Source organism: Panthera onca, chromosome B1 (assembly GCF_046562875.1).
Source record: "Panthera onca isolate mPanOnc1 chromosome B1, mPanOnc1 haplotype 2, whole genome shotgun sequence".
NCBI classification, from domain to species: domain Eukaryota; kingdom Metazoa; phylum Chordata; class Mammalia; order Carnivora; family Felidae; genus Panthera; species Panthera onca.
In genome coordinates, this window is record NC_138342.1 from 39563050 (window position 1) to 39590823 (window position 27774).

A 27774-nucleotide genomic window follows, 5' to 3' on the forward strand; every position below is an offset into this window, starting at 1 on the left:
TCTCTAGCTTAGCAGCTCTCCTTTTTTTCTCCTCTCCCATTTTTTCTCCTTTTCTCTTTTTCTCTCTTCATGTTGACTTATGTTCTAATTTTTTAATTTCTAATTCAACTGCATTTTGATATCTGAAAATTTTCCTTTAAATTTATTTATTTTGAGAGAGGGAGAGAGAGAGAGAGAGAGAGAGAGAGAGAATCCAAAGCAAGCTCTGCACTGTCAGCACAGAGCCCGACCTGAGGCTCAAACTCATGAACCATGAGATTATGACCTGAGTCAAAACCTGAGCCACCCGGGTACCCCTGATACTGAAAATATTTAACAATACTTAACTAAGACTAGGGAATTTTCTTACTGTTTTCCTCTCCTTTGTGGTATGTTTTGGGAAGACTGTTTATCATCCGACATTCTATGATTATCATTTCTATTTTCATCTTATATTAACGTTGATTGCCATCTTCTGTTAAGTATGAAATGTCTTCTGTCCTTCTGGGCCAACAATAACAGGTGCATGGGGTGATTTGTGTGGCTTAAACAATTCTTAGTTGAAGAGAGCTGCTTCTGTTCATCTCAGGAAGCATTTTCCCTTGTTCTGTGCAGAAGGTGTATCTCCTTATTCTGTGATTATTTTCTGTTTTGGTGACACTCTTAATGTTCACTGCTTTTTTTTTTTTTTTTTCCTTCTTTATCGCCAAGACTTCAAGGTTGTTCTCCATCTGCAGCAACAGTGTCTTCATGAGATAATCTCCTTCCCTTCAGCCCTCTGAGCTATCAATTCCTTGTCCTGTCCTCAAGGTTTCCCCTTTTATGGTGGGACTCTTTTTATCTGGAGTGAATATTATCTGTGTTCTATCACCCCTGCCCCCACTGCCCCCTTCCCTCTTCCTCATAGTTTCCACTTGACTTGCAGCTCCGACATGAGCTCTGCAGCTCGGCTCCATTAGTTTGGAAATATTTCTCTACCTGCACACAAATTGTAGTTGTGGTGTTCACCGTCTTGTAATTATGCTATAGGCATAGGTTATCTGCGATTTTCTCTGCTCCCCTTGTGAATCTGTGTTGGTTTCTTTTAGAGAATGCATAGAAAAAGCTGTATTTAGAAGGAAATGAGAATTTCAGTGGTGTTTTGAAAAAAAATGATAGCCTCTCTTAGGCAAAATATGGCTATAGAAGTCTTCAAGTATCATATATTGTATTGACTCATATTTTTATTATTAAATTATAAAACTCCTCCCAAAATGGATCTGCCAGCCACATTGAAAACAGTATTCTCCCTAACCTTCATTTTATTTCCAAAGTCATCAGTCAACAGAATTTCTCTATAATAGAGGAAGGCTGATTAATGTTGGGTGTAAAGACTAGTAGAAGTCACCAAATATCTATTCTTCACTTCTTTGGGAACAGAACCCTGAGTTTTAGTTAAGCATATAACTGTTCTAAGTAAAGATTACATTTCTTAGCTTTCCTTACGGAAAAGTATGGTCATGGAACACGTACTGTTCAGTTATATATAACCGAAAGTATCATTTTGTGACTTCTGTAGGGATCTCTAAAAAAAAAAAAATGGGTATACCCTTATTTATCTTCTCCCATTTCTGCTGATTGGAATACCAACATAATGGTTGGAGCTCAGTCATCTTAAACTAGGAGGAGGAAGTTCCACATGTTCAAGATGGAAGAGCAACAAAATAGAAATAGTTCCTGATAACTATGGAGCTACCATATCATTTCAGGAATGCTGAATTCCATATTGTATTTTATTTTGTGTGTATGTGTGTGTGCGCATTACTTATTTATATTTAATTTTTTAAATTTACATCCAAATTAGTTAGCATATAGTGCAACAGTGATTTCAGGAGTAGATTCTTTAGTGCCCCTTACCCATTTAGCCCATCCCCCCTCCCACAACCCCTCCAGTAACCCTCAGTTTGTTCTCCATATTTATGAGTCTTTTCTGTTTTGTCCCCCTCCCTGTTTTTATATTATTTTTGTTTCCCTTCCCTTATGTTCATCTATTTTGTCTCTTAAAGTCCTCATATGAGTGAAGTCATGTGATTTTTGTCTTTCTCTAACTAATTTCACTTAGCATAATACCCTCCAGTTGCATCTACGTAGTTGCAAATGGCAAGATTTCATTCTTTTTGATTGCCGAGTAATATTCCATTGTTTATATATATACCACATCTTCTTTATCCATTCACCAATTGATGGACATTTGGGCTCTTTCCATACTTTTGCTGTTGTTGATAGTGCTGCTATAAACATGGGGGTGCATGTGTCCCTTCTAAACAGCACACCTGTATCCCTTGGATAAATGCTTAGCAGTGCAATTGCTGGGTCGTAGGGTAGTTTTATTTTTAGTTTTTTGAGGAACCTCCATACTGTTTTCCAGAGTGCCTGCACCAGCTTACATTCCCATCCATATTGTATTTTAAAAACAGAAAGCTAAGTATCTGTGGTTTTTAAGCTGCTGTTATTTTACATTTTCTATTATTTTACATTTTCTGTCATTCTCAGCCAGACCTAATTTTAAAAGCAAGCAGGGAATTGGGGATAACTACAGACATAAATAACTGCTTCTGCATCAACTGTAGCTGCTAAATATGGGGCTAAAATCACCTTTGGCTCATATAAATATAGTTCAATTCTGAATCATCAGCAATAATGTTGCTTCATCTTTGCATTGAAATGTCTGCATTATATATAAATTTCCTTCATCTTCTTGTTGATGTAATTGATTTTGTATCATAAGACTCTTGATATATTATCTTCAACTTATAACTACCATAAATTCTTCTAGCTTTATTTCTTTAAAAAAAGCTCATGCATCTTTTGTAAGATTGATCTTAGATAATCTTAGAGTTAATGATACAAATGAAAATGAATTCCTATGAATTCATCTAGTATATTTTATAAGTTATATTTATTATTGCTGTTGATTTGCATAGGCTTGCTCTATACCTTATTGAACTCTCATATTTATTCTAAAAGTTTTCCTGCAGACAACCTAATTCTGCATTTGAAGTATTCAATAAACATCACTTATTTATGTAAATTTATTTATTTACTGAGCAATGACCAGTCCTAAAGACTGGTAGGTAGAGAAGGGAGAACATAAGAAGATGGATATATATACGATGGAATATTACTCAGCCATAAAAAAGAATGAAATCTTGCCATTTGCAATGACGTGGATGAAGCTAGAGAGTGTTACGCTAAGTGAAATAAGTCAGTCAGAGGAAGACAAATGCCGTACAAATTCACTTTGAATTTAAGAAATAAAACAAACAAGAGAAGGGGGAAAAAAGAGAAAGAGAGAAAGGCAAACCAGAAAACAAACTCTTAACTATAGAGAACACACTGAGGGGTTGCTGGAGGGGAGGTAGGTGGGGGGATTGGTTAAAGGAGCAATGGCAGTTAAGGAGGGCACTTGTCATGATGAGCCTTGGCTGATGTATGTAAGTGATGAATCACTAAATTCTACACCTGAAACTAATATTACACTGTATGCTAACTAACTGGAATTTAAATAAAACCTTTAAGAAATATACGAATAAATAAATAAGATATACCCTGGATCAGTCAAATGCTAATATACTTTGATATACCATAAGATATTGAGTTTCTCTATTCTCATAAATGATAAGAAGAATAAGAATAATAAGATTCTATCATATCCTTAGAAGAATCACTAATTTTGATTTTTATTCTCTGGATATTTCAATAAACTGATCAATGTAATTATTGGAATCCATTTAGGTCAATAAAATAACTTATCTACAAGGAATAAGCCCACTTTAGAAGTTTTGTTCATACTGGATTTTCAAACACTCTAGAATGGTCTTGGAGTAAGACTGGATACACCCTCTTCAAAAGCCAGCTCAGTCAAGTTCTTTATTCATATTGGATGACACAGCTCTGCTCAAATTATTCACGCAGGAGCTTTGCAGCTGCATAAATTATTTCAAGTGCCTGATATCACAGTCTATGAAACCCTTTACCTTAAATGAATGGCTAGTGTGCTTGTCTATTATTGACGAATGGGAGTGGAATATATTAGTCATAAAGAATAGGCTTTCCAAGTTAAAAAATGGAAGTAAGTAAGAAAAACGAACCATGAATAAATATCACCTTTTCAGAAGAGAGCTGAGAAAATATGCCAGATTTTATGAGAAACTTTTCTCTTTTTTACAGTTCAAAACCAGCCTTTTCAGAGTGATTTGATCATTTTTCACTCTTGATTCATTCAAAGTTCATTCTACTTCCTCAAACTATTGATAATATTATTGTACTATATTTGATATTTTAGAAGAGGAAAGGGTATCTTTGGCCATAAAGTACCATACTATTGTTTGATACTCCATTAAGAAAAAATCATGGTGATTATAGAAAACATGTGATGGGAAAGTAATCACTGACATTCTTAAGCAGTTCTCCCCAGAATTAACCTCAGGGATTATTGTTGAGCTGCAGGAGAACCACCTTGAACATCATTCAACATTAGGGCTCTTTGTAATGTGACAATCTTTGCTGCCATTTTCAGTCATATAAATAATTCATTTTAATAAAAACTATTGTCAAAGTAGTATCTAGGCCAATAGCTAAAAGTCACACATGGATTTCTAATGAGAATTAGAGAAGTTCAATGACAAATGAACATATAATAAGATTATCAACTCTGCTAGTAATTGAGGAGAGAACACTTCACATCCATTTGACTGGCAAAGCTTAAAAAAAGTTTGACAATGATATGTTGGCATTAAGAATTCTCATGCATTGCTGAAAGGAATGTGCATTTGGGACAACCACTTTGATGAGCAACTAAATCATATCTAATAAACTGAATTTGTGCATGGTTCAACCCAGGAATTCCAGCCTTAAGTTTATATTCTTGCACATGTGTTTAAAAAGAATTGCAAAGAACTGTTTATTGTAGCATTGTTTTAATAGTGAAAGAAAATAGAAAGAAACCTAACTCTTCATTAACAGGAAAATGAAAAAAATGAAACATGATACAGTCACACAACAAAACACCACACTGCAGATGAAATAAACAAGTTAGATTTGCATACATCAATACAGATAAATATTTTTTTAAACTCATTATAAAGAATACGTACAAGATGGAACAATTCATATAAATTTTAAAACATGGACAGCAATACTATAGTTTATGAATGTATACTTATAGAATGAAGACATTTTTGGAAATGAAAACCATTGAGTCTAGGAATGTATAAAGAATACCAAAGTAATAGAGGACAGCTACACAGGGATTTTCAACTATATTTTTAGTGTTACAGATCTACAGTGGAGATAACTATATGCTCGTTATATTATTCTCTATATTTTTTTCATTTCTTATATATAATAATAACAATAAATATTATTTGTGGTACCCTAGCATGGCAAGAAACAGCATTAATATCAGACCCTTATACCCTGTTGAAGCCTGAGTTTCTTCAGGGTATAATCTGACACTTAACCTGGGAGATAAAAACTCCCAACAGGAAAAGGAAGAGCTGTCTACTAGCCATAGATATCTTCTACCAACTCATGCCACCCTCTAGAATTGACCCAGAAACATGATTTTGAAGCAACTCATGAACAAATTCCGTGTTTGAGCCTTCAAGCTCAAGCATTATTTCCATAAGCAAGTCATAGGAACTTTTTCCCATGCTTTTTTCATTTCCTTGTTGCTTTCTCTAGCTTACTTGTTCTCATGTCTGCTTCTCTTGCTTTGATAGGAAGTAGTGGTTATGTATTATTCATTTTTTAATCTCTCTTTTCTCCTTATTCCCAGGCTAATGGTATTTTATGTGTGTTTCATTCTAAAGTTTATGTACAATACACAATAAAATGATGCCCCGCTATGTAATGCAGATGCCAAATCCTGCTAGGCTAGAGCAAAGTGTTCCTGAAGTGATGTTCCAGCTTGTACATCTGGGACAAAGGCAGAAAAATAGACCTAAAATGTCTGCTTATAGAGATACCTCTATCACCATGCACTCTTCTTTTGTAAAAATTAACATTAAAAGAAAGTGGAATCTATGGTCAATAGACTGGTTTCAAAACTTGGTTCTATGTATGATTAGTGAGCCATTTGATCTCTGGAAAACTTTTAACAACCTCTTACTCTGATTCTTATTTCCTCATTTTAAAAAGAAGATTAATATTTGTGGGTTTCTCATGAGAATTAAATGAAACCAAATATGTAAATGTTGATAAAAAATATACTTTAAAATGTCTCATGACATGTTGTATAATTGTGGTGACCATGTCAAAATCTGATGATATAATATTAAAGTTCAATTCACTGAACATAATTCTGTAAAGAGCTAGCTAAACCAACATGAAAGAGTCCTATTGCCTTCCAGACTTCCATTGCATTAAATGTGAGATCTGACACTCCCCACAGAAGCTAAGTACTGAACCTAGCCTAGTACCTGGTGCCTAGCTAGGTACTCCACAGATGTATTACAGAGCACTATAAGAATTTTTTGTTATTATTTATATTCTAACATTCTTCTGTTAATTGCCTTAGAAACCTTGTAAGCAACTATGCCTGACCTCATTCATTATAACTGGGCCATTATAAATTCTTTTGGACTCAATGTTGTTCATATTTGCTTTGTGGCCCTCCTCTCAGTTCTCTCTTAGTCATTGTTCTTTGATAACAGTCCATTGAGAACATCAACCCTGTTCCTCCCAAATCACAAAATCCATCTTCAAAGCATGCTCCGAAGGGTCCCTCTCCTAAATAAACTTCTTCAACTGAGCTACCATCCCATTTTTTTCTTTAGACACTAAATATTCCTCAACTTCTTTCAATCTGACCTCCCATTGCAAGATTTCTTGAATCTTTTATTTTTTTAATCTTTAAGATGTATTTAAATCCAAGCTAGTTAACATACAGTGTAATAATGATTTCAGGCATACAATTTAGTGATTCATCACTTACATATAACACCCAGTCATCATCCCAACAAGTGCCCTCCTTAATGCCCATCACCCATTTAGCCCATCCCCACAGCAGATCCTGAGTTCCTCTCAAAAACTGTCTTTCCAATTTCAGTTAATGACATCACCAGTCTGATAATCAGATAGCTTAGAGTCTCATGCTTATCTTTCATTTCTGAATTCTAGTCTTGTTCCACAGTTCTGTGCATTAGATCTCTCCAATATCTGTGGAATCATTGCCCTCCTTTTGGATTTTGATGTCCCTTTTATCTATTATCTGGCTATTGTGATAATATGTTAACTCTTCTCCCTGCCCCTCGTGTGATTCCCTCTCTCCAGTTAATCTAATCCTGCTGCTGAAGAGAACTTTTGACCTAAAGCATAGCTCTGATTTGACTGCTTCTTTCACTCAGAAAGCATCAGTTGTCTAGACATTACAATTTAAGTTATTTAATATGGAATTAAAGACTCATCATGATCAGGATTCAATTTTTTTTCTTGACTCTATGCAACTGTAACTACTACAGAATAGTAGTTACATGCTCAGCTCTGGAATTCTGTAAACGTGGTTTCTGTCTTGGCTCTACTATTTCATTGTTGCCATAAATACTTACTAAGTACCTTAACACATTCCAGAAATTATTTGGGGGGCTGGAAATACACAAGTGAACAAGAGTCCGAGGTTCCTGCTCTCTCAGAACTTAATGCATTTTTAAAATTAGTATTTGTTAAGTGTGCCAAGAGTGTCTACTACCATCTGGTTCCAGGAGATACAGCTGTGAATAAAACATACAAGTAAATGAATAAATAAATGGATGACGCAAACACATACAAATATGTATTATTATAATTAGTATCAAAGTTTGATAGGGTGTTCAGGCTAACCTGTCTCAAGAGCTGACACTTGGGTTGAGACCTAGCAGAGAGCATTCTAGCAGAGAGATCAGCAAGTGCGAATGTCATTGGCGAGAATGGCGAGAATGTGCTTGGCCTTGTTAGAGAAATAGGAAGGGACTCCGAGATGGAAGAGTACTGTGACTCTCTAGGCAAGTTTCTCTGAGCCTCAGGCTTCACCTCTGAAACAATGATATCAGTACTCTACTTCATAAAATGGTAGTGAGGGTGAGATGAAGTCATGCATGTGAAATGATTGAAGAGTATGGTAGCTCTTACCAGCTTTGATGAAACCACTTCACTAGACGTTCATTATACACTTCCCAGTGTCCAAAACTTTCTCCCACTCCCCCCTCCAGCATATCTATTATGCATGATGCTCCTTTCTTACAAAAGAAATTTCATTTTCCCTCCTCTTTATCTGTTAAAATAGCATCCATATTTCAACGTCTCTTCTATGAATGCTGCACTGATTTTGCCAGCCAAATGCATTTCTCATCTCTGGGCTCCCTTAATACTTTGTGAACATCTCCCCTCTGTGTGATCCAAATCACACTCCCCACTGCCTTATTTTCTCTACCAGATTCTGAGCTTATTTAGGATAAAACCAAGTATTCAAATTTTGGTCCCCAGCCCCAGCAACCTACATGTGATGATGCCTTGCCCAATTATATAAATACTTGATAAATAGTTATCAAATGAATTGTTATTGAACTAATTCCATTCACTTTGAGCTTGGAAGTCACACAGCTCAGTCCATAATACTCCATCCCGTGGACCCCCGAAATTCATGTCCTTCTCTCATGCAAAATACATTAATACCTAAAACATTTAACCTGTCCCAGTGTCAACTCTAAAGCTAAAATCTCTTCTAAATATCATCTAAATCAAGTTTGGATGAAACTCATGATTCATCACAAGGCAAAATTCTCCAGCTGTGAACCTTTGAAGCCAGACAAGTTATCTGCTTCTAAATTACAGTGGTGGGACAGGCACAGGATAGACTTCCACTCTAAAAAGGAGAATCTGGAAAGAAGAAAGGGTCATGGGTCCCACATGTGTGGAATATGCTACCTCCAGAAGGCAAAAACAGCCTACCAAGTATTTTCCTTCTTTCTCAGTGGTGAGAAATGTGAGATACAACAATCCCTTTAACTTTGAGTGGCACACCCTTGCATTCTAGGCTAAGAGATCCTTCAAACTTCATGTAGCAGCTACCTGGATATTTGTCAGTCTATCATTCACCCTTTGGAGACTGTCTTACCAAAGTCTCCAAATTGCTGATTAACATGGTATAAATAGGACTGGACAGATGGAGAATTTGAATTGCGTAGTAATGACAACAGAGGCCTCGGCGAATTCCGCAGGATGATCAGAGTTGTATAGGCTTTCAGGGTTGACTTTGTACCCTCCCACAGCTGTGAGCAATTATCTGATGCCTCTGGTAAGGGGGCATAGCTTTGGGCCACACCGTTGACTTCAGTGAGGAGCAATTCCTGGAAAGAGACCTGTAGATGAGTCTTTTGGTCCTAAAGGAAGTTCTTTGTCATCCACCATAAAATCCACTACCATATGGATTAGTGCTTTCATTCCTAACGAAATATGAGATAACTACTTTTTTTTAAATAAGGCTGAATAACTTGTCTCAGACAATAAGAATAATAAGTTGCAATGCTGAAATCAAATCAGGGAGATTAGCACATGCTATCATATGATCTGATATTACATACTATCATATGACCTCACCACGATGTTATCATACCTATAAAGGAGAGAAAGAAAAGAAAAGAAAAGAAGAAAAGAAAAGAAAAGAAAAGAAATTAATCCACATTCTCAAGGAACGAATCAATATCAGATTAGTATCAGATATTTAATGAAACAAATGAACAAGATAATTTCCACATATTCTCAATAAAATGGTGTTCTTACCATGATGAATCTTTCCACAAGAATCTCCTCCCACCTCAAACTCAAGAACCTTGCTTCAGGGTTAAGGCTCAGCTAACATGTTTGCTCATGGTGGACATGGCTTTATTAAGCTGCCTTTCAAGCCATGTAACACCAGGGATCTTAGGATCTTTCTCCAGGTGTAAAAGTGATTTGCAAATCCAGGCACTCTGCTCCACCCTTGGAGCTTACAATACTATTCAAACTTGCTGTGTCCCCCAGGATAGGAAACAGATGGCACATTCCAACTAGCCTATTTGGATAAAATCTAATCAAGGGACTCAGAAAAGGTGAGATAGAGTCTAGGGAAACCAACAGACACATGGTGTGTTACCTAGAACTACCAATAGTGAAGTCCCTTAAAAGAAGAGGTAAAGGAGAGAGTAGCTTTATAGGAGGATCATCTGACATCAACAACCAAGGGGAGCCCACAGGAGGGAGCTGGAGTAACAGGTACCCTGACTTCACTATCCTCCTACGTCTAATCTTCTGCTTCTGCCTTCCATTAGCCAGACCCAAAAGGAAGCCAAAAGACCACAAAGCACTCTGTATAGTCCACATAGGATAGCATCCTGGGGCATGGAGGAAAATGGATAAAGGGTGGAGAGTAGGTCTGGAAGGGCAAATGGGAATATCAAACACACTTTCTAACTCTATTGTACTGTGCCTTAGGTATCATCAGTTTTGGTTTAATGGATCTCACAAGCCTGACCCAAGTAGATAACACAACTAGAACTCTCTTGTTGTCAGTATAGATGTATATATTCATAGTGTGGTGGAGAAAGAGGAAGGAGGACATATTAAGGAAAAGTAGAAGGAGTCTCTTAAAACTCCTGTATGTTACCCATAAGGAGACAATTGAAGTTACTATGCATTTAATTCAGGAACAAGTATCTGATACTTGTGTTTCTTTAAGGGAATTATCCTTGACCAGAGATATTTATTACATAATGTTATAGAACATTGGTTCTTTCTGTCCTTGGATTCAACCCACTGAAACACTCTTTATCAGTGAGGCCGAGTCACAATGAGATTTTTGTAGAATAATGGAATTGACAAGGCAAAGGCTAGAAGTCAGATTCATGTATGTGAGATGGAACAAATTATTTTACCTCTCAAATGAGCCCAATTTCTTCTCCAAATGGGTATAACAACATCAGTTGTCTGTAGAGTGCCAGGCATTGTGCGGGTGCAGTGGCTATTCATATACCCATTTTACAGATGAAGAAACTGACACTTAGAGAGGTGAAATAATTCCCACAGCTAATAAGTGGTGGAGCTAGGATTGGAATCTAGTCTGTCCAACTTCAAAACTCTATATCTTAATCACTATGCTAAACTCTAGTTCAAATGACTTTTGGGAAATTAAGTAAACTAAATTATTTGGAGTGTCTGACTCAAATGTGACAGATATATGAGGCTGAATGCATGTTTGCTGAAAGAAGTTGAATAAATGAATGAAATTCATGCTGAATGCCCACTAGGTATTTTTATAGTTTATATTATAAGAAAGGCCCAGTGTATGTTAAGGATAGGAGACAGAGAGAGAAGTAATATTTGTCACTGACTGAACCACATGCATTAGATATGCAAAGGTTATTGAATGGCTTGTGTGACATCCAAGTATCAGATAATTCTATATTGATTTCTAGAAAGAAAATGAGAATGTCCAAGCAAAAATGGAGTTTCAATAACCATATCTGTGGTATGCTGAATATAATGTCCCCTCAAAGATAAAGTCACTTCCTCATCCTTGGAACCTGTGTACATTACCTTATGTGGCAAAAGTGTAAATATTACTTTATAATGCAAACAATGTGACTAAGTTAAAATTATAAGAGTTGCTCATCTTGGCACAGAGGTGGGCCCAAATGCAATCACATGTATCCTTAAGAGAGAGAAGCAGAGGACACTTTGAGATAGACACACATAGAGAAAAAGGTGATGTGAAAACAAGGGCAGATAATTGGAGTGATGCAGCCATAAGTTTTAATATCTATTTATTTTTGAGAGAGAAAGAGTTGGGGAGAGGCAGACAGTGGATCTGAAGTGGGACCGTGCTGAGAGTAGTGAGCCTAATGTGGGGCTTGAACTCGCAAACCATGAGATCAGGACCTGAGCTGAAGTTGGTGGCTCAAGTGACTGAGCCACCCTGGTGCCCCAGTGCAGCCATAGGTTTAAAAATGCTTATCTTCAGAAGTCACCAGAAACTGGAAGAGACAAGGAGGGGATTCTCCACTGGCTTCTGGAGGGAGTGTGGCCCTGCCACAACACCTTGGTTTTAGGAATTTGGCCTCCAGAACTGTAGGGAATAAATTTCTGTTGTTTTAAGCCTCCAAATGTGTGGTGATTTGCTGCAACAGCAATAGAAAATGAATACAATGTGCTTACAAGTGATACTTTATTGGATTATACTAGCTTTCAAAGGAAACAATTGGCAAAATAAATTATTGCCACTATAATAAAGCCTGAATTCTACAGAAAAAAATTATTGTTATAAAAATACGGGAACCCCAACATTTTGTTGAAGACCTACTTTTCATTTCCCCAAAGCCTCAAAGCTAGCTAAGAGAGAGAGGGTGTTGCCAATGAATTGTGTGAGCGTGTGGTGTGGGGGAGGGTTAGGTGACAGGAAGGAAGAAAGCTGAGTCTGGAAGTGGGCACTGTCACTGGGAGCTAAATGCTGCTGGAGGGGATGCCCACTGGATCTTCCCATAAACCACAACTTGGAGCACAATGCCATGATTACCTCAGAAAATGATTTAAAGGAAAAAAAAAAAAAAAAAAGACCACTCAAATCCATGCACAGAAGTAAGAAGGAACTCTAATCATTTCAGTGACAGGTTTTTTTTTTTGACAGATATGGTAGTGGGGAGACAGAGTATATTTAATGCACTCCCCACCCCTTGGAAGAGCAAAGAGTTCAGTGATTATGACAGGTTTGGTTCCAGGCCAGAGAGATATCCTTTGAGGGAAGTGACCAGGATCACAGTTCAATGGGTCAAATCAAAGAAGGCATGAACACCAATGCCTAACATCGAACTTGTTGTGTATTTTCTCTCATGCATCTATGTTCTCCCACAATAATGTGAAGACTGGGGTCCATTCCATTGATTAAAAATCCCAGTGTAGGGGCGCCTGGGTGGCTCAGTCGGTTACGCGGCCGACTTCGGCTCAGGTCATGATCTCACGGTCCGTGAGTTCAAGCCCCGCGTTGCGCTCTGTGCTGACAGCTCAGAGCCTGGAGCCTGTTTCAGATTCTGTGTTGCTCTTGCTGACCCTCCCCTGTTCATGCTCTGTCTCTCTCTGTCTCAAAAATAAATTTAAAAAAAAAGTTACAAAAAAAATTAAAAAAAAAAAAAATCCCAGTGTCTAGGGGCACCTGGGTGGCTGAGTCAGTTGAGCATCTGACTCTTGATCTCAGCTCAGTCTTGATCTCAGAGTCATGAGTTCAAGCCCTACACTGGGTGTAGATCCTACCTAAAAAAAGAAAAGAAAGAGAAGAAGAGAAGAGAAGAGAAGCAAAAAAAAGAAAAGAAAAGAGAAGAGAGAGAAGAGAAAAGAAAAGAAAAGAAAAGAAAAGAAAAGAAAAGAAAAGAAAAGAAAGAAAAGAAAAGAAATCCTAGCATCTAAAACAATGCCTGGAACTTGGTGAGTATTCACCAATTGTTTGTTGAAAGAATAAACTTCCAGTGAAACCCACCTTGGGCATTTATGCCATTGGAGAAGGGTCCATTATATGGAATTTGGCCTTCAGTGTCTTAGGAACACATACTGAATATCCCATGGAAGGCAGCCAAAGAGATGCCCAATTTCGTATAATAGACCCTCATTTGAGGCTTCAGTCAGACTGGGACTCTTGTCAGGGCTGGAATTATAAAGTAAAGAGGCTTTAAGGTCTTCTATACCTACCAATTCAGTCTGAAGTTAGAAACTGTGGGGCTAGGGATAAGGTTCAAAATGTTGCACCAGAAGCAGAAATTCTTGAGTCCCAATCCTTTGTTCCTTCCTAAAGCCACACAGGCACTGGTGAGGCTTTAGAAGCTACTGGAAAATTCATAGCAATTAACTAACAATTAAGGCATTTGTATTAAAACAACAGTGCATGATGTTTGGTAAAATTGATTTTTCCATAAGAGAAGTTTAAAATAAATTAGCTATTTCAAGAGAATCATGGCTGTCAGCAAATAGAAATGTCATATGCTTAACTCAAATCACAGTAATGCTCTGTGTTAGTCATCTGACTTCTTTGGGTCTCCGTTCTTTCATTTGTAAAAGGAGGAGATTGAAAAAAATAATTATAGCCATGTCATAATCACCAATGGTCTAGCAACCTATGACTCAATCACTAAAAGCTGGAAATGTTCTGCTTCTATGATGATAAATCACTTCCTTAGTGCTGTAAATGTACTTAGAAGGAAATCAAAATTTACTGGATAGCAGTGGAAATTAGTCTATTATATGGTGCTTTTTATTATTGGAAAACACAAAGTAACAATGCAGCCATTACCTAGGAAGTGGGGACCCTTGGAGACAGACAAATCTAATGAATTTGAGGGACGAGGTTAGCTTTTTGTATTGACCAGAGAGGTATTGTGAGCTCTTTGAGTACATGAACTGTGTTTACACCATGCCTGGAACATAATGGTAGGTACTCATGCCCTCTGTGAAAGCCTATTGTTATGCCTTTATTTCCAGACACAGACATGACGAGGAAAATCACAATTACCTATAAATTTTTGGCATTGTATCCATGTTCAACTCTCTTGGAGTTTCAATAAAGGTTTTCCAAGGCAACTGATGATGCTCATAATTACAGTCAGTACATTGTATTTTTAAAATACTGTATCCAAGTTCCAAGTATCTTTAAACCCTTCCTGTAGAGCTTCTTATTCTTTCCAACAGTTGCCTACAAAATAGTAGGTTATTATCCTTCTAGCCTACAGATAGAGGAAGCAAATTATAAACATGACTGTACATTGGGGTTTTGTCCAGGGTATTAGAGTTAACTTCTGTATCACCTGTTCCAACAGTGTCAGGGTCAAGGTCCTTCCTGGTGCTTTAAACAAGTGTCCAACTCTAAACTTTTCTTCATAGCTTCACACACAGCAGTCATGAGCTGGGTCCTCAAGGATGATAATATTGACTTCTGATATTTCTTTCATGGAGATCAACAGGAACTCCTAAAGGCCAAATTCAGATAACTATTTTTAATTCTCATTCTATTTAGGCACATCTTAGATATTTATATATTTATGTATTTTCCCTGTTCTTTGGCTTTTGAGATAGAGCTTTCGTACGTCTTCTCTTTATTTTATTGACTGTCTTTCACCCTCTAGCGATCCTTCAAATTTTAATCTTCTCCAGGTTCCTATACCAACTTTTCTCATTTGGCCCATCAGCGATCCCCTACTCTTGTGACTTTGAAAAAAAAACATTTCTTTTTTTTTTGCTGAAAACTTTGACCCATCATCTGACCCCAAACTCAATTACACATATTCCCATCTGGACTCCCTGCACTTACCTCACATCTTAAGTTCTACAAGATGGATCTTAAGTTCCATCTACAAGATGGAACTTGTAGTCTTCCCTTGTAAGTCTGCTTCATCTTCAACATGATGCACTTCCACTATTCCCCCCCCCCCCCATCATTCCAACATCTTCATCAGACTAACTCTACTTCTAGAGGTAGAAGTTATCAAATTCTTCAGATTCCCCTTTGAAAAATGCTTCTCTAATTCCTTTTCTTGTCTCCATGCCTGCTTCCTCTGCCATAACTCAGATTATCACCACCTTTTTTGTGTGCTTTTATAACTCTACTCTTCTTCCTACTGTTTCTCTCCCTCCTTTTGACCATTCTCTATACTGCTGCCAGAGTCCCTTCCCTCCAAAATGACACTAACCGTATTTCTCTCTTACTTGAAAACTTCGCTGAGCCTCCAGAACCTTCGATAATTTTAAATAAAATTCTCACTTCTGCCCTGATATGAATGGGTTGACAATCTTGTTCCAACTCCTTTCTGGCAACATCTTTTGCTTCTCTTTGCAAACACTTAGTGCTACTGGCATTGAGCTTCCTTACTCCCTTCTCATATCCAAATCTTTTCAAGATTCTACTTCTTTTAACATATTCTTTTTTCATGATGTATGTAACTTCTCAATAAAATAGTTTCTTATTTGGGGCACCTGGGTGGCTCAGTCTGTGAAGCGTCTGACACTTGATTTCAGCTCAGGTCATGATCTCACAGTTCGTGAGATCAAGCCCCACATCAGCTCTGCACTGACAGCATGGAGCCTGTTTGGGATTCTCTCTCCTTCTCTCTCTCTGTGCCTCTCCTCCATGCTGTCTCTCTCATTCCCTCAAAATAAATAAATATTTTTAAAAATAAAGTATTTCTTATTTTTTGAGGATTGATTAATTGCTCCTGTTCTCAGAGTCTTTGGATCTTATGTATATAAGCACCATGCACTGTACTATACTTTTTCAATTTATGTCATTTCACACCACTAGACTATATTATCAATTTTTATGTGCAAGATTCTTGACAAATCCAAAAAATGGAACGTAATATGCCGTACATTTTAGCAATTATGTGCTAAATACATATTGTGGTGTTTTTTTTTGTTTTCTTTTTAAAAAGCTGTAGTTTCAAATCGTGCAAATGCTAAGCATGCCAGACATTGATAGCTTATAAACTTTGGGGAAAAGTATTTAACTGTCAGTCACGAAACTGCATATAACATCACTAACGTACTGTTGAAGAATAAACTCCACTGTCTTGTGTTCTTCCTTAGAATACTCACTTTTTGAAACCTATGGTGTGACAGAGTAATAAGAAAAATATGATCCTAGAACATTCTTTTCACTGGTTTTAACAGAAGATTTCCTTGAGAGTGATGAATTACTTTGAATGCAAGCTATGCAGTTGTTCATAAGACCTTAATAAAACTTAAAAGTTCTAAAGCATAATGCAGTGTTTCATCACTCTGAAATATGGCAGGGACTCCATCACTTTGGGATTTGTTATGCTTCCCCAAGTTCAAAAAACAAATGCTCTATTGTATTACCTTGGCTTCATTATTTGAAAAAATTCTATTGTCTACTACTTTTATAAAAATTTTTATTGCTTTCCTTGTTTTGTAAGACTTTGTTGATGTTCAGATTGCTGGCTTAAACTTGTGACCTAATTCAGAGCATTTTAAAAGGAAGAAAAAATTCTCCCTTTAGTAACATCTTTGATCTGAACAGGTTTTGATATTGCCACACACACAATTGAAATTCTCCTTTCATTCTATCAACATAGCCAGATTTGGGCATAAATATTGGTGTTGCTGATCCCATTCACAATTGCACCAAGAAGCATAAAATACCTAGGAATAAATCTAACCAAAGATGTAAAAGATCTGTATGCTGAAAACTATAGAAAGCTTATGCAGGTAATTGAAGAAGATATAAAGAAATGGAAAGACATTCCCTGCTCATGGATTGGAAGAATAAATATTGTCAAAATGTCAATACTACCCAAAGCTATCTACACATTCAATGCAATCCCAATCAAAATTGCACCAGCATTCTTCTCGAAACTAGAACAAGCAATCCTAAAATTCATATGGAACCACAAAAGGCCCCGAATAGCCAAAGTAATTTTGAAGAAGAAGACCAAAGCAGGAGGCATCACAATCCCAGACTTTAGCCTCTACTACAAAGCTGTCATCATCAAGACAGCATGGTATTGGCATAAAAACAGACACATAGATCAATGGAATAGAATAGAAACCCCAGAACTAGACCCACAAACGTATGGCCAACTCATCTTTGACAAAGCAGGAAAGAACATCCAATGGAAAAAAGACAGTCTCTTTAACAAATGGTGCTGGGAGAACTGGACAGCAACATGCAGAAGGTTGAAACTAGACCACTTTCTCACACCATTCACAAAAATAAACTCAAAATGGATAAAGGACCTGAATGTGAGACAGGAAACCATCAAAACCTTAGAGGAGAAAGCAGGAAAAGACCTCTCTGACCTCAGCCGTAGCAATCTCTTACTCGGCACATCCCCAAAGGCAAGGGAATTAAAAGCAAAAGTGAATTACTGGGACCTTATGAAGATAAAAAGCTTCTGCACAGCAAAGGAAACAACCAACAAAACTAAAAGGCAACCAACGGAATGGGAAAAGATATTTGCAAATGACACATCGGACAAAGGGCTAGTATCCAAAATCTATAAAGAGCTCATCAAACTCCACACCCGAAAAACAAATAACCCAGTGAAGAAATGGGCAGTAAACATGAATAGACACTTCTCTAAAGAAGACATCCGGATGGCCAACAGGCACATGAAAAGATGTTCAACGTCGCTCCTTATCAGGGAAATACAAATCAAAACCACACTCAGATACCACCTCACGCCAGTCAGAGTGGCCAAAATGAAGAAATCAGGAGACTATAGATGCTGGAGAGGATGTGGAGAAACGGGAACCCTCTTGCACTGTTGGTGGGAATGCAAATTGGTGCAGCCGCTCTGGAAAGCAGTGTGGAGGTTCCTCAGAAAATTAAAAATAGACCTACCCTATGACCCAGCAATAGCACTGCTAGGAATTTATCCAAGGGATACAGGAGTACTGATGCATAGGGGCACCTGTACCCCAATGTTTATAGCAGCACTCTCAACAATAGCCAAATTATGGAAAGAGCCTAAATGTCCATCAACTGATGAATGGATAAAGAAATTGTGGTTTATATACACAATGGAATACTACGTGGCAATGAGAAAAAATGAAATATGGCCTTTTGTAGCAACATGGATGGAACTGGAGAGTGTGATGCTAAGTGAAATAAGCCATACAGAGAAAGACAGATACCATATGGTTTCACTCTTATGTGGATCCTGAGAAACGTAACAGAAACCCATGGGGGAGGGGAAGGAAAAAAAAAAAAAAAAAAAAGAGGTTAGAGTGGGAGAGAGCCAAAGCATAAGAGACTGTTAAAAACTGAGAACAAACTGAGGGTTGATGGGGGGTGGGAGGGAGGGCAGGGTGGGAGGGAGGGCAGGGTGGGTGATGGGTATTGAGGAGGGCACCTTTTGGGATGAGCACTGGGTGTTGTATGGAAACCAATTTGACAGTAAATTTCATATATTAAAAAATAAAAAAAAAAAAAAATGGTAAAAAAAAAAAAAAAAAAAAAAAAAAGAAACAAAGGCAGGTCTTCTGTGATCTGGAAAAAAAAAAAAAATAAATAAAATAAAATTAAAAAAAAAAGCTATCAAAATAAAATATGGTCTTATAAAAAGGAAAAAAAAAAAATATTGGTGTTGCTACATTCCCTATTTTCAATTTGTTCTTGAGCAGCAAACAGTCATTGAGAAAGTGCAAATGAGAACTATGGGTAAGGTCTTTGGAAACATGGAAAAAGGAACAATTCATTCTGACTGAACATAATGGAAGATAAACATCTTATCTTAAAAGTCAATATAATTAAACTGCACTACTTTATTTGATAAATGGAATAAAATACCAATTCCAGTTTTCATGGGATATTCTAAGACACTTTAAAGGTAAACATCTTCAAAACCATTTATATATTAATGCATAAGCAGCAGGCAAGAAGCATGAAGAAGATAGAGCTAAATAGACAGACAGACAGACATAGCTACACACAGGTGATTGATGATAGACTTGCCTATTAATTTTACAAAGGTTTTAACACAACAACTCCAAATGTTGTTAGACTTTTAAAAATCAGGAGTAAACACTCAATGGAATAAAAATTGGGGTTTTAAAATATATTTATTCTTTATGACCATTTGAGCAAAGAACAACATAACGGTGGGTAATTTTTCATAGTTTTTTGCCTAATTAGATATTCTTATGAAGAGTCATGAATTTGGACTTATATTTCACATTTTACACTGCAATAACTACTGAATCAAAGAACATATAACATTTTGTAAAATATAAAAAGAAGCATAATAGCACATTTAAATATGAAGAAAGAGAAATTCAGGCCATTCAAAGAATGAAGATTATTAGAGACAAAATATGCCTGACCATACAAAGATAAGTTTTTGTAAGCCAAAATGCAGTAAACTTAAAATAGCAGAATTAGGAAAATATAACAGATGAACATAATAGATAAACACTTGCTATTTGAAATATATAGAAAACTGAGATTAATAGATATGGTCAGTATACAGATTCTGTTTAAGAAATGATCAAAAAATAATACACAAATGGAGAAATACAGGAAGTTAGCTAGTATTTGAGAAATATACCTCCATTCTAACAAAAAAAAAAATTAACTCCATTAAATGATTTTAGAAGCATTGTACTTTGATTTTAAAAAAGTGATTTTTTAACAAGCTCTAGTGTTGGTGAAGACGTAACAGAAAAGGTAGTCCTATAAATGTCATTTGAAAATGAATAATGTCAGCCCTTTAAAAGTAATATGGCATTAGAATAGGCTCTGAGAATTCACTTATGGCCTTTCTCTGAATAGCCCCATTTCAGCGAAATAAACGGAGAATGGAAAACTAAAATAATTCGTTTATTCTGAATGCAAAATTGAAAACATCATAAGTTCTGAAAAATAATGGAATGGTTAAGTAAAGAGTCTATTAATAAAATGCTATCATATAAAGTAATCAATATGTGAGCTATGACAGTGCTAGAAAATGTTAACATAAAATTATATTAAGAGTAGAAGGCTCGGGGCGCCTGGGTGGCTCAGTCGGTTAAGCGGCCGACTTCGGCTCAGGTCATGATCTCGCAGTCCATGAGTTCGGAGCCCCGCGTCCGGCTCTGTGCTCACAGCTCAGAGCCTGAAGCCTGTTTCAGATTCTGTGTCTCCCTCTCTCTGACCCTCCCCCGTTCATGCTCTGTCTCTCTGTCTCAAAAATAAATAAATGTTAAAAAAAAAAAAAAAAAGAGTAAAAGGCTCATTAGACCAGACGGAATGAACAGACATATACAGAACATTCCATCCAAGAGCAACACAATACAGATTTTTCTCAACTGCAGATGGAACATTCTCCAGGATAGATTATACGTGAAACCACAACACAAGTCTTAACAAATTTAAGAAGATTGAAAGTATATCAAGCATTCCTTTTAAACCATAATGGTATGAAACTAGAAATCAGTTACAGAAAGAAAGCTAGAAAATTCACAAAAATGTGGAAATTAAACAATATCCAAAATTAAAGAGGTAGAAGCCTCAATGTAAATATCAAACAGATACCAACGTTTTGATTGTCCTAATTCTTTTCTCAAAAGGGGAAACATGAGCTAAAAACTAAGCAGACATGGAGTCCTCAGCTGTGGTGGGAAGAGATTGAGAAACATCAGTTGGGGACATAAATTCACGGTCATTGACCAAATTGTGGCTCAGAGTATTTTATTTTTCTGGCACAGCTTTTGTTTTATTTGTTAGTGTTTTGTTTTGTCCTGTCATGACGTAATTTTTAACCTTTGAATTGAATTATGACATAGACTAAAACAGTAAAATGCAGACATAGAGTAAAAGCAATATTAAATGTTCAGTTCGATGCAGTTTTACAAATCTGTACATCCATGTATCTACCCCAGATCAAGATGTTGAATAATTTTCAACATCCTAGATGATTCTTTGTAACCCTTTCCAAACAATACCCCAGCCCAAAAAATAACCATTATTCTGACTTCTGTCATCATCTATTGGTTTTGCTTGTTCTCAAACTTTACATAAGTCAAATCACATGGTCTTTTTAAAATTTTTGTTTAATGTTTATTTATTTTTGAGAGAGCGAGAGACAGAGCATGAGCAGGGGAGGGGTAGAGAGAGAGACACACAGACTCAGAAGCAGGCTCCAGGATGTCAGTACAGAGCTCCATGTGGGGCTCGAACTCACAAACTGTGAGATCATGACCTGAGCCGAAGTTGGGCACCCAACCGACTGAACCACCCAGGCGCCCCAAATCCCACAGTCTTTAATCCTTGGCATGTGTTTTCTTTCAAATCAGCATAACATCTGTGAGGGTCATTCATGTTATTGAATGTATCAGTACTTCATTTTTATGGCTGTGTAATATTCCGTTGTATGAATACACCATGTTTTAATTATCCATTTTCCTATTACTGGATTTCTTTGCGCTACTTCCCAGATTTTGGTAGTTATAAATAAATTTGCTTCTAAATGACTTTCGGTGAACATACACAGTCGTACCTCTTGGATAGATACATAGGAACAGAATGGCTGAGATGAGGGCTAGGCGTGTGTTTTGCTTCGGTAGATTCTGGCACATTTGGGAGAAAAATGAATTAGCAATGGGCCTGTGCAGTTAGCAACGGGCTCTATCACCTCTGCAGCCTTATTTATCTGTGTTGCTTGGTCCAGAAGGGCTTTTCATTTGCAACCTCTGCCAGAAAAAGAACTTAGCACACTGATTCATTTGAAATTATAAACGTCAAATTTCCAGTGGTAATGGCTTTTAAGTGTTTCAGTCAAAGAAAGGCAGAATCGTTAAAGTACAGTCAACCCATCCTCTCAGGAGAAAGGTTACTTCAAAGTCAAGAGCAGTCGTTTTTCACGTTCCCGGCGATGCGCGCAGGGTATACAGTGTCCCACGCTCTCCAGCCTTCCTCGCTCAGCCTTCAGCCTCGCGCTCTGTGCCCGGGCTCTGCCTTATGAGCTGCCTAATTGGCCGTGCTCACTTCGTACGGCCACAGGGCCCAGCGCTCGGGCCAAGGCAATCATCTTTGAGCACATTTTTACTACAAGGATCTTTCCTTTTCTTGTATTTCACTTAATAAAATTAGTCACTACACATGGTGGATTAGCAGCCGCTCAGCTTCCTCGGATTTACATGAATTTATTCTCAGTGGAGAGATCAAGAGGCAATTTATTCAGTTCCTGGCCTTGTTAGGCGTTCCCATCATCCGACCCTGCAGCTCTGTCTGAATAGCATGTTTGTGATTATTTATTATTTGGGGTGATTCTTCCCACTTTTGCAGGCAGCTACTAGGAGATCATTTCCTGATTCGAAATTTTTCTGAGCTGGTTTTAAAAGAGCAAGAGGGAGCAAGAGAATAAAAGGTAGAAGTTTTTAATAGTGGGCTTAAATGTCAAAATTTCGACTGAGCACAGAACTCCTCCCGAAGCCTTTATTTTTGACAAAGTGATTAGCAGGATATTTCTCCATGCGATAAGAGCTGTGCTTTCAAGTAGACTGTATCTATACATTGTGCATGCATAGTTAGTAAGCAGAGGATTCAGTTTTTCAGGAGTGGTAGAAATTAGCATTGTACTGGCCTACAGCTACAGCGAGAGAAGAGGCAGTCTTTCTGGACATCTAGACCAAATGGAAACTAAACAGGAGGGAAGATCTAATCGTGTGCAACCATCCTTGCTCCTTTCATGTCCAGAGATATTTTTGCAGCTCCACAGTTGAAAAGAGCTGCATCTGAAATCACCAAGAGCTTGAATGTAAAGACACCTTTTCTTTCTGGCTTCTGCATATATGAAGAGGCTAGGCAACTAATTTACAAGTTCAGTGGCTTTTTTTTTTTTAAGTTTATTTATTTATTTCAAGAAAGAGATCGCACAAGTCGGGGAGGGGCCGAGAGGGAGAGGGAGAGAGAATCCCAAGCAGGCTTCCACGCTGCCAGTGCAGAGCCATATGTGGGGCTCAAACCCATGAAGCTGAAGGATCGTGACCTGAGCTGAAACCAAGAGTCGGATGCTTAACTGACTGAGCCACTCCGGGGACCTAAGTAATTTACATATTCAATGCCTTATTCTTCTCACCTGTAAAATGAGCATGACAGCAATACCAATCTCAAAGGACTCTGGTGGGGATTAAGTGGAATCAGGCCTTGCAGGAGCACAGCACTTGGTGGCATTTGCTAATATCCACTTTCATCATTATTGTGCCTGTTCTTGTACTTGCTTTCTTCTCCTTCTCCCTCATCCTCCTCCTGTTCTTCCTCCTCCAGCCTCCAAGTCCTAGGTAAAAGAACCACAAACTGTACATTAAGCTAGGCTCTGTGATGAGAAAGAGCCACAGAAAACCCAGATGTCTACACGCTAGCCTTCTTTTGTTATTGTTGTAGGTAATACCTCAGCGTTCGCCATTTCCCTTGCAGATCAGTTTCAGACTTTTGCAATTCAAAAAGCTATTGCTTCTTGTGTTTTAGCTGTGCAGCCTCATTTGTAGCTTTACAGGTCATCCTCCCAGTGAAAGAAACTGAAAATCTGTGTACAGTGACTTCTTATGGTGGGTGGCAACAATACAGCTTTCATACCAAAAATTACTTTTTCTTCTTTTTCCTCCAAAGTGATTTGGGCTCAGAGGAAAGGTGCTAAAATATCGTAGGATAAGGTTGGTATGTTCATTCCTCCCTCCTTTTGCCACGTTAGAGAATGTTAGCCAGCTTAAGGGATTATTATACATTAGCACTGACTGATGAGAGGAATGTCGAGGTCATGTGGTCTTGCCCACAGTTCTGTGGGAGAAAATCGCACACGTGCCTACCTGACCGTGAAGTTAGCAGACTGGCACACTGTAGGTGTGCTCTCACCTTGACCCTCTGTATGCTCCAAGCTTGCATCACCCTGTAGAAAATTTTCACCAGCAATCTTTGCTCGCCATCAACACCCTTACTGGAATGTTGGTAATCGTTGGCTTAACTTCTTATCTCTTAGATGCTGGAATCAAACTCCCAGAAAGGTCACCTCCTCATCCACCTAGGAATGCCCAAGGGTTCCTAAACTTTTACCTCCAACTTCCCCTTGCAGACTAGGAAACATGAATTACGAAGACATTTTTTAATGTTTGTATAACACATATCTTATTTCCGCTGATTATACAGAAAGTATGGGCCTGCCTCTTTGAGAGTTTTAAATATACTATTCTCTGTAAGAAATTTCATAGGCTATCTTCACTTAATTTTTTTTTCCGCATCCAGTATGCTAAAGTGTAAAAGTGCACTATTTTCTAATATAACCAAGTAATAAAAAATGGATCAAGTGCCCAGTATTAACATTTTACAGGTAGCCTATCATTTTTGCTTTCTAATTCCAAGTTCTCAGTTACTCAGGGAGAGATGTGGAGATGCTGATGTTCAATTATTCTGCATTTAAAACAGTCACGTAAGGAATTGCCAATTTTCCTTGCTCCCTGGAAAACTTTTTAGGGAATCTGGATGTTACTAAGGGATTGGAAAAGAAGAGGGAGCAAGATTTATATACCTCCAGAAAATCGGGGCAGTGAGGGCTGGCTGCAATAGACAGCAGTCTACACACATAGCCAACAATATGACACGGCTCCGTGAGACCAGAGAGCTACATGTGCAACAAGGAAAGTAGTTGATAAGATATAAAACATGATGGCACAAAATTCCCAAATACTTGAGCTGGCCCACAAGGGTACCATGTTGAGTTTTCACCACCATATTTTTATATTTGGCACCATGAAGAGCATTGTGCATGCTCTGGTCTTTCCATTGAAAGAGAGAGACAGAGAGAGACAGAGAGACCGAGTCAGCACAGTAATGCTCTGAAGGAATATCTAAGAGACTATTACCAGTGGTTGCCTTTGCTTTTAATTGTATACATTTATTTACTGTTCAGATTCCTTACCATGTCTATAAACTATCTTTATTAAAAATAAAATTGAGAGATTTTTTTTATTTTTTTTAATGTTTTATTTATTTTTGACAGAGAGAGAGCATGAGTGGGTGAGGGGCAGAGAAAGATGGAGACACAGAATCCAAAGTAGGCTCCAGGCTCTGAGCTGTCAGCACAGAGCCCAACACAGGGCTTGAACTCGCAAACTGTGAGATCATGACCTGAGCTGAAGTCGGACGCTCAACTGACTGAGCCACCCAGGTGCCCCAAAATTGAGAGATTTTTTAAAATCACTTGGAGAAATTCAAAAAGGTGATAACAAAAATAATAATAATAATACCAAACATCTTTGTAGTGCTTGATATATACCAGACACTGCTCTAAGAACTTAACATAGATTGGCTGTTTGGGGTGCCTGGGTGGCTCAGTTGGTTAAGCGTCTGACTTCGGTTCAGGTCATGATCTCACGGTTCGAGCCCTGTGTTAGGCTCTGTACTGACCACTCAGAGCCTGGATCCTGCTTGGAATTCTGTGTCTCCCTCTCTCTCTGCCCCTCCCCCACTCATGCTCTGTCTCTCTCCCTCTCAAAAATAAATAATAAATTTTTTTTTTGAATTTTAAATATATAGAGAGAGATTGGCCATTTAATTCTCATAATAACCTTATCATACCATTTTACAGATGAGCAAAGTGATGTACGAAGAGGCTAAGTAACTTGACCCAAGTCAAATGGAAACCATGATTTAAAACAAGGCAGTGCAGCTCCAGGTTCTGGGCTATTGAACAAATACACCGTAAAGTAATTAAGTTAAAGGAAGAAGGCTAAAAGATAGTGTGATTTTTATCTGTATGCATATGAGAAATTTAAAAAGGTAGGGAAGTTTGTTAGTTGTTTAGGTCCACAGAGAACCCCATTCATAAAACATAAGCTCTAATTAAAGCAGAAAGAAATGAAATTTAGTATTTGAAAGAACTTGACTTCAGTTGAAGAAACTCTGGAATGGCAAAACAGGAAGATGACTTTGAAAACATGGGTTTCTTTATTATTAAAAATATCTCTGTAGGGTAATTACAGTAATTAAACTTTCCATCTTCACCATTACCACTGTCTTCTTTGTAATCTAATATCTCTCCATCTCTAATTCCATTTCCTTACTCTTATTTACAAATTGTTCCCCTCCACCGATCAAGTATATTCAAATGCCTTAAGGGATACTAACTTGAACACTATCCACCCTCCTTTATTACAGTAACAATTTCATTTGATTGGCCCCATCACTCCTATAAGGATGAAATTAAGATGATTAAATAAAACATATAAAACGAATCATTAGGGTAGTCTATGTGAAGTTCATACAGGAAAACTAATGGAGATTTTTGAGTTTCACTTTTTTAGGACACAATTTTCCAGTACATAAGGAAAAGGCCATAATAGTCATGTTTTCCAAAAAAATGTCATAATGAAATTTCTTTAGTGAAATAGCTAATGGACTGGTAATTGTGTACTTTATTGAATATGCCAGTACTTATCATTAATGTGATCCATAAAATGAATAGTATCTCTTACTTTATTGAGATTAGAGTAGCAAATGAGCTAACAATGCTTGCAAATTAAAATCTAGGCTATAGCACTGACAATGGGGGAGCATCTTATTTTAAAAAGAAGGAAAGTATTGAAACTTTAAAGTGGTGATTTTGTAAATGTGGTAGATCATTTTCTCTCTGAGTTGTGACTAAGGTCCATGATCAAGAAGATTGAATCTTGCCATTTCTGCGCCAGACAATCTACTATCACAGAACCTCCCTACCTTTAGTGAGAGATCAAATTAGGAGAGGCTTTCTCAGGAGTCCTGATATCCCTTATGCCCACCCCATCATACATTCACCAGTCCCACAAAGTGCGCATGACATTCTTCTCTTGCTGGAATGTATGTGATGGAAGATGCTCTCATTCGCACAAAATAGATTGTAATTTTTGCACAATTCCTTGCCCCAAACCTATATTGCCCACCTTCCCCTCCTCCCTTTACCAAAGCACAATGAAATGCCAAAATCTGAAAGAAACATTATTATATAGATAACCTTGATTCCTTCTCAATGTATGCAAGGATAATTCATAAATAAAACCTATTATAGGTATTTTAAACCGTATTTGTAGCAAACCCATACCTAATCAGTGTGAAAGAAATAGTCTGTCATGACACTGTGGGAAAGAACTGACACTGGACCATGTCATAGTAAGTCTGCCATTTGCCTAGTGACTAATTGAAATTATACATCATTGCCTACAAGACAAAAATGCTCTCCTTTCTCGCTGTTCTTTGTTTGAATTAAAAAGGGAATCCTTGAGAGAAAAATAGAGGCAATTTCT

At 37.5% G+C, this 27774-nt stretch overlaps 1 protein-coding gene and 1 long non-coding RNA gene across 2 annotated transcripts in view; one reads left to right on the plus strand and one right to left on the minus strand.

Annotated features, from left to right (window-relative positions):
• The window catches only part of GABRB1 (gamma-aminobutyric acid type A receptor subunit beta1), a 378808-nt gene that overhangs the window by 192339 nt on the left and 158695 nt on the right, over window positions 1–27774 (plus strand). The window lies entirely within an intron of this gene.
• The window catches only part of LOC132692552 (uncharacterized), a 42984-nt gene continuing 29477 nt past the window's right edge, over window positions 14268–27774 (minus strand). The window contains exons 2-3 of the long non-coding RNA XR_009616427.3: window positions 23583–23780; window positions 14268–14978 (exon numbers count right to left, since the gene is read on the minus strand). This is a non-coding gene — a long non-coding RNA (uncharacterized LOC132692552). The remainder of the gene's footprint in view (window positions 14979–23582; window positions 23781–27774) is intronic.